Source organism: Clarias gariepinus, chromosome 23, assembly GCF_024256425.1.
Source record: "Clarias gariepinus isolate MV-2021 ecotype Netherlands chromosome 23, CGAR_prim_01v2, whole genome shotgun sequence".
In the NCBI taxonomy this organism is placed as follows: Eukaryota; Metazoa; Chordata; class Actinopteri; order Siluriformes; family Clariidae; genus Clarias; species Clarias gariepinus.
In genome coordinates this window covers 15,014,118-15,020,000 of record NC_071122.1, presented here as the reverse complement: position 1 = coordinate 15,020,000, position 5,883 = coordinate 15,014,118, and positions in this window count along the sequence as shown.

Genomic DNA, 5,883 nt, shown 5'->3' with positions numbered 1-5,883 from the left:
GCTTCACATTAGATAACGTTTGTGGAAAACAGGTCTCCCATAGTTGAATAAATCTTAATAAGTTAATGTTTTTTTTTTATCTATATTTTTTTAATTAATGTTTACATAATGTTCCACATTATTCCTGTTTTTCTGTCTATATATATATTTTAAAAGAAATTACCAATGTTAACCTTAAACAACATTGCATCCATCTATTAACCATTTTAAGTTCACTGGTGACTATTGTGTTTTGTTCAGTCGTGGTAACATGCAGAGGTGGGAATTGAACCCGGCACTTAGAGATGCAAGGCAACAGTGCTAACCACTACGCCACCCTGATGCCTGATACAGCATTTACCCATAGAAAATATAAAACCAGAAAAAATATTGTGTTTATTGTTTGACTCAAATGGGAATTTAATATTTTGATATGACATGATATAAAACAAATGACACAATAGCTATCAAATAACAAAACAACTGATTTTGGGGTTTCCTTATGATTATATGATGGATCTTGCCGCATAAAAACTATGACTGGCAAGCAATTCTAGTTAACACTTGTCCACACAGAGAAACTAACCAGCTGACTGTTTTTCAGTAGGAATAAACGAGGACATAGTTGTAGAAGAGCACATGCACAAATTGGGCAATTTATCTTTATGTTGTACTTGAAATGAAGTTTTATATCAAAATTATTATATTTCATAATTGTTAATTAGATACAATAAATATATTCATAAATATTCTGCTACTGCCATGTTATCATGGGTATATAGTGGGTACTGTTTTGTGTAATAGCTGCTTTTATTTATTTATGGAGCAGTTGTAGATTCATGTCAATGTGTATGTACTGTCTCTCAACAGTTCGCGAAAATATGTCCCCAAGTCTGCAGCTGCAGTACGCCTAGTCTAGTTTGCAAATCTCAAAGTATCTAGAGTACAATATAAAATTTGTATTGATCTGAGGAAAGATAGTTGGCATAAAACACACACAAACTACAGGCAAGAAACTAATGAACAATACATCTTATTGAAATGCCAGGAGCAAGTCTTAATAAATTGCACCATCTAGTGTTGGGCACTAGAATTACATTTATTTAATTCATTCTAAGGATGCAAGGGATAAAGATTGCCCTACTGGTGTAAAAAATGAATGACCTGACAGAGGATATCAAAAACAGGTGAAGTAAAAAAAAAAAAAAAAAAATTTGCAACATGCTCCCAGCATATAGCCCTTATTTTGTATCTGCTTTTATCCATTTTATATACTGAAGTATTAAAATGGCATGGACAATTGGCATTTAATGGAGATGTGGGTTTGACTGAGCAGCTTTCATTTCCTAATATTTACATTTAGGTGTGTTGAACAACCTACAACAAGCTACTTATGTTTGAATCCACCGCGTGATCAAAAATATTGGAACATGCTGTGGAAAGTGTCTATTGTTGCCCAGATGTGTCCGGTTATTTTGATTGTTTAAACAATAAATAACTATGACTGTCTACTCATGTTTTGAGACTTCATCAATTCATGTACTGAGCCTTCACTTTTGTATCTGTTTGTTAGAGTTTTTTTTTTAAATATAAAATAAGTTAATTCTACTTTCCTTCTCTTAGATTTAATATGAAATGTACTATCGGCGTCAGTAAGCTTTTTGAAGCACAATGGACAGGCCAAGTGACTAATTTATTCATCTAAGAAACTTTAAAACGTTGTAAAAATGAACCAGCATGAAGACCAGAGAGCTGTCCATGGGAGTAAATCAAGGTATTTTGAAGCTAAGAAAATAGGGAAAATTTAAATGAATGCTTTTTACGTTTGCATTTAGATAAGGACAAATAGATAGACAGACAAAAAAACTTGAGTAGCTTATGAAGTAGAACACAGAACACACCTTGGGAAGGCTGCTATAAATCCCAAGTAAGTTTTTTTCCTCCTTCCGTGCATTGTTTCTTTGCTCTCTAGGTTTCTGCATATATTAGAACTACTTTCCCATATCCTTTGCTTTGTAGTTGGTCAGGCAGCTGTATGCTTTTTTTTGTTGTTTTTCCTCTCAAACATGCATTGGCCAGATGTACAGTACCAGAAATTTTTCCACAGATATGGAACAAATTTTGATATTCAAAAACCATCTTGATCCAGGATAGCTTGCATGCAACTGTCACCAGTTGGCCTGCTAAGCCAAGACTGCAAGGAAAAAGAAATGTCTGAAAAACCTGCAACATAAGCTAAAATAAAAATAAAAAACAAACATTACTGGTCTAGTAAAACAGAGGTGGCAGAACATATGCACTAAAATAATTTACTCTTGGGCAATTCATACCAAGTGTGTTTGTATGATTTTATAAACTAGGTATTAATTTTCATGTAAAGGTGAAGATAAACATTCTTGGATATTTATTAAATGCTAGATTCAGGAGAAACAGAATGTAGTTACAGGACATAGCCTAAAGGAGATGACTTGCAGTGAAGGTGTAGCAGAGACTAAGAGGAAACTACATCATCTGTCTTCTACCTAAAATAAATGGAAATCATAACCTCATAAACCTTGGGAATTGTTTATTTCAGCAAGAAATTCTATATTTTGACCTAATAAAACACCAAACACTGACATTGCTGTATGTATTTTTTTCCCACCCAACCTCTTAATAAAAACCTCTCCCCTCTCTGTACACTCCTCATGTCCGACTGAGAATTTTGTCCTTATACCTAATCCTAATTAGGTCATCTAATTAAGATTAAAATTTAATTATCAGATGTACCTTATTGTACAGTCAGCACCCCTGGAGCAGATAGGTTTAAGGGCTCAACAGTGGCAGCTTGGCAATGCTAGGGCTTGAACCCCCAACCTTCTGGTTAGTAACCAAGAGCCCTAACCAACTGAGGCACCACTGCTCCACAAACAAGACAAACCTTTACCAACTAGTAGTAATAAGTGTCCTAAAGCACCATTTATCAAACCGTTCTGCTGATAATGCTGCCAGGAAAAGGAAACTATTCAGTAAGGTCTTAAAGAAGATCTATGAATATATTAATTTCTATATTTTTATACATTTATTATTTATAACCTTCTGGAATTTTACGTTCTGCAAATCAACACACCCAGCTCCCTTATATTAAACTTCCATTTATTGGCATGTATATAAGACCAATAAGTGCCTTAAATTCCTCAACAGTCTGTAATTTAGACATCTGAAATCAGATGCTTTGTACAATTTCCCACTAGTTCAGGTTAATGTCCACGTTAAAATTTCACATACATTCAGTAAAAGAACGAGGTTGAAGTTTAAGCTTTAGTCAGCTACAGTGCTTTTTGTCAACAATGTCGACGATTTACAAAACAGCAGCTTAGTAAAAAATAATGCCATTAATATGTGGCAGAGGACACTCTGCAATAACTTGGACACAGGCAGGGCAGTTCTGTCACACTATACATTAAACATTTTCAAATACCATGTTAGATATCAGTGGTGTTGAGAAGGCAATGCTGAAACACATACAGTACATACATATATACACATACACACACTATGTAGCCAAATGTTTGTGGACACCCCTCCTAATTATTGAGTTTAAGTGTTTTGTCCACATTTAGCTCTAACAGGTGCATAACATCTACCACATCTAGATTGATAACACATGCAATCTCAATAGCCAAATAACAGCATTAGAATGGGTCATACTGAAAAACCTAATGGATTAACATATGAATCAGTCATAAAATGAAAGCTTCGCTACAAATCGATTCCTGAAAAAAATTTCTGCCCTGCTAGATCTTCCCATTATTGTGGAACGTAAGTGTCGGCAACATATTAGCTACAAAGTAGAGAAAATCATAGAGCAGGGTCACTGAGTGCTATATCCTCTGTTGCATCATTCACTACAGAATTTCAAACTGCTCCTGGATGCAACATCAGCATAATAACCAAGTCTCAGCAGCTGCATGAAATGGGATTTCATGGCTTAGAAGCTGCGCACAAACCTAAGCTCACTAGGCACAATACCTAGCCTTGGCTGGAGTGGTGAAAAGTATGTTGCCAGTAAAGTCTGGAGCACTGGAAACATGTGGTCTGGAATGATGAATCACACTTCACTGTCTGGCAGTCTAATAAATGAATCGAGTTTTAGCTAATAAAACACAACCTAAAAGAATGTGTCTTGCCAACAGTAAATTTTTTGGAGCTGGGATTATGGTTTGGGTTTTTTAAGCGTATGAGCTAGGCCACGTATCACAGAGTAATGTTAATGCTACAGCATGCAAAGACATTTTGGACAGTTGTATTCCTTCAATATTGTGTTGTGCACAAAGCAATGATCCTAAGAGTTTGATGTATAGGAAGTCTGTCTGCACTGATGCCTCACTGCAAGCCACTGAACACCTTAGTAATGAATCATGACTGTCATTTCTGAGGCGGACCTTCTCACCCAGCATCAGTGCCTGATTACACATGTTCTTTTTGATTGAATGGGGAACCAATTACCAGTGTTCTGAAATGAAATGGCTAACAAGCTCAAACAGTACACGCTGTAATGGTGGGGTGTGCACTTTTGGCCATATAGTGCAAATGGATTTGCATGAATAAACAACATACAGTACATTTACTACAAGTTACCACAACTAATAGAGCAAACCTTTAGTTGGTCTTTGTTTTCTTCTTTTTGTCCTAACAAAATTGCTTTTCTATACTTATCATACAAATATTTCATAAAATATGTTGCACAGTCAAGTTATTTGGTATTTAGATTACAAAGTGGAAGTACATTTAAAAACAAGCAATATTGTAAGAATTATTTTTGTAAAACATTACTCATACAGTATCTAAACTTAAATATTTCTTAATAAATAGTGTGTCAGTTAGATAATAAATATAAGATGCCCAAATGATCCCTCGTAATGAGGGATGATGACAACATAGCTAACAACATACATGTGGCACACATATATGGCAGTACTTTTAACAGATTTTTTTTTTAAATCACTGATGTGCGCATTATGAGACATTAAATTACATTAATTTAAAAAATAACAATAACAACAAAGCACCATTTAAGAACATCAAGCCTGCTTACACCAACAAGTCAAAGCAAAACGAAACATTTTTAAAAATATTAGTGCAATATGTACACAGACATGCAAGAAGTAAATAGACACCCATAATTTTGTGATTAAATGAATGCACCAAGATTGTGACTAGTATTTATTGCCTTCTTTGCAGATTGGAATATACCCATCGTTTAGCATGCATAGAAATAAAGATACACTAATCAATCGGCCAGTGACCGAAATTATCCAGTCTTCAGTCTGATCGGCCATGACCAGTGACTGAATGACCAGTCTGTATCGTATACAGTATGTCTGATTCTCTGAGAGTTTAATTTGCACACACATTTGGATTTTTCTTTTTTTTTTTTGTATAATACCCTGGAGCACTTTCTTTTTTAATTTGCTTGAATGACAGAAACTACTGTAACCCTGTGCAGCTGGTAACCTCAGGAAAGTGGATTTCATGTTAGTTTTATGTTATAAAATTGCACCTTTGATGGTAATGTGCTTAGACACCGAACTCTGTGAACAGCCAGCCAACTGAACCAGACTGGGGGAGCATTTAAAGGCTCAGGAAACCTTTGCAGGTGTTTTGAGTTAATTAGCTGATTAGATACCATGGTGTGCCACCATGAGTCTCAAATATTGAACTTTTTTTTATTTTTTACAAAATTCTTATTTTCTGTGATACTGAATTTTGGGTTTTCATTAACTGTAAGCCATAATCATAAAAAGATTTTAAAAATTGAATTTAATTAATCTAAATTATATTCAGAGTTTCAGTTTTTGAATTTAATTACTGAAATAAAATCAACTTTTCAATGATTTTATAATTTATTGATATGCACCTGTG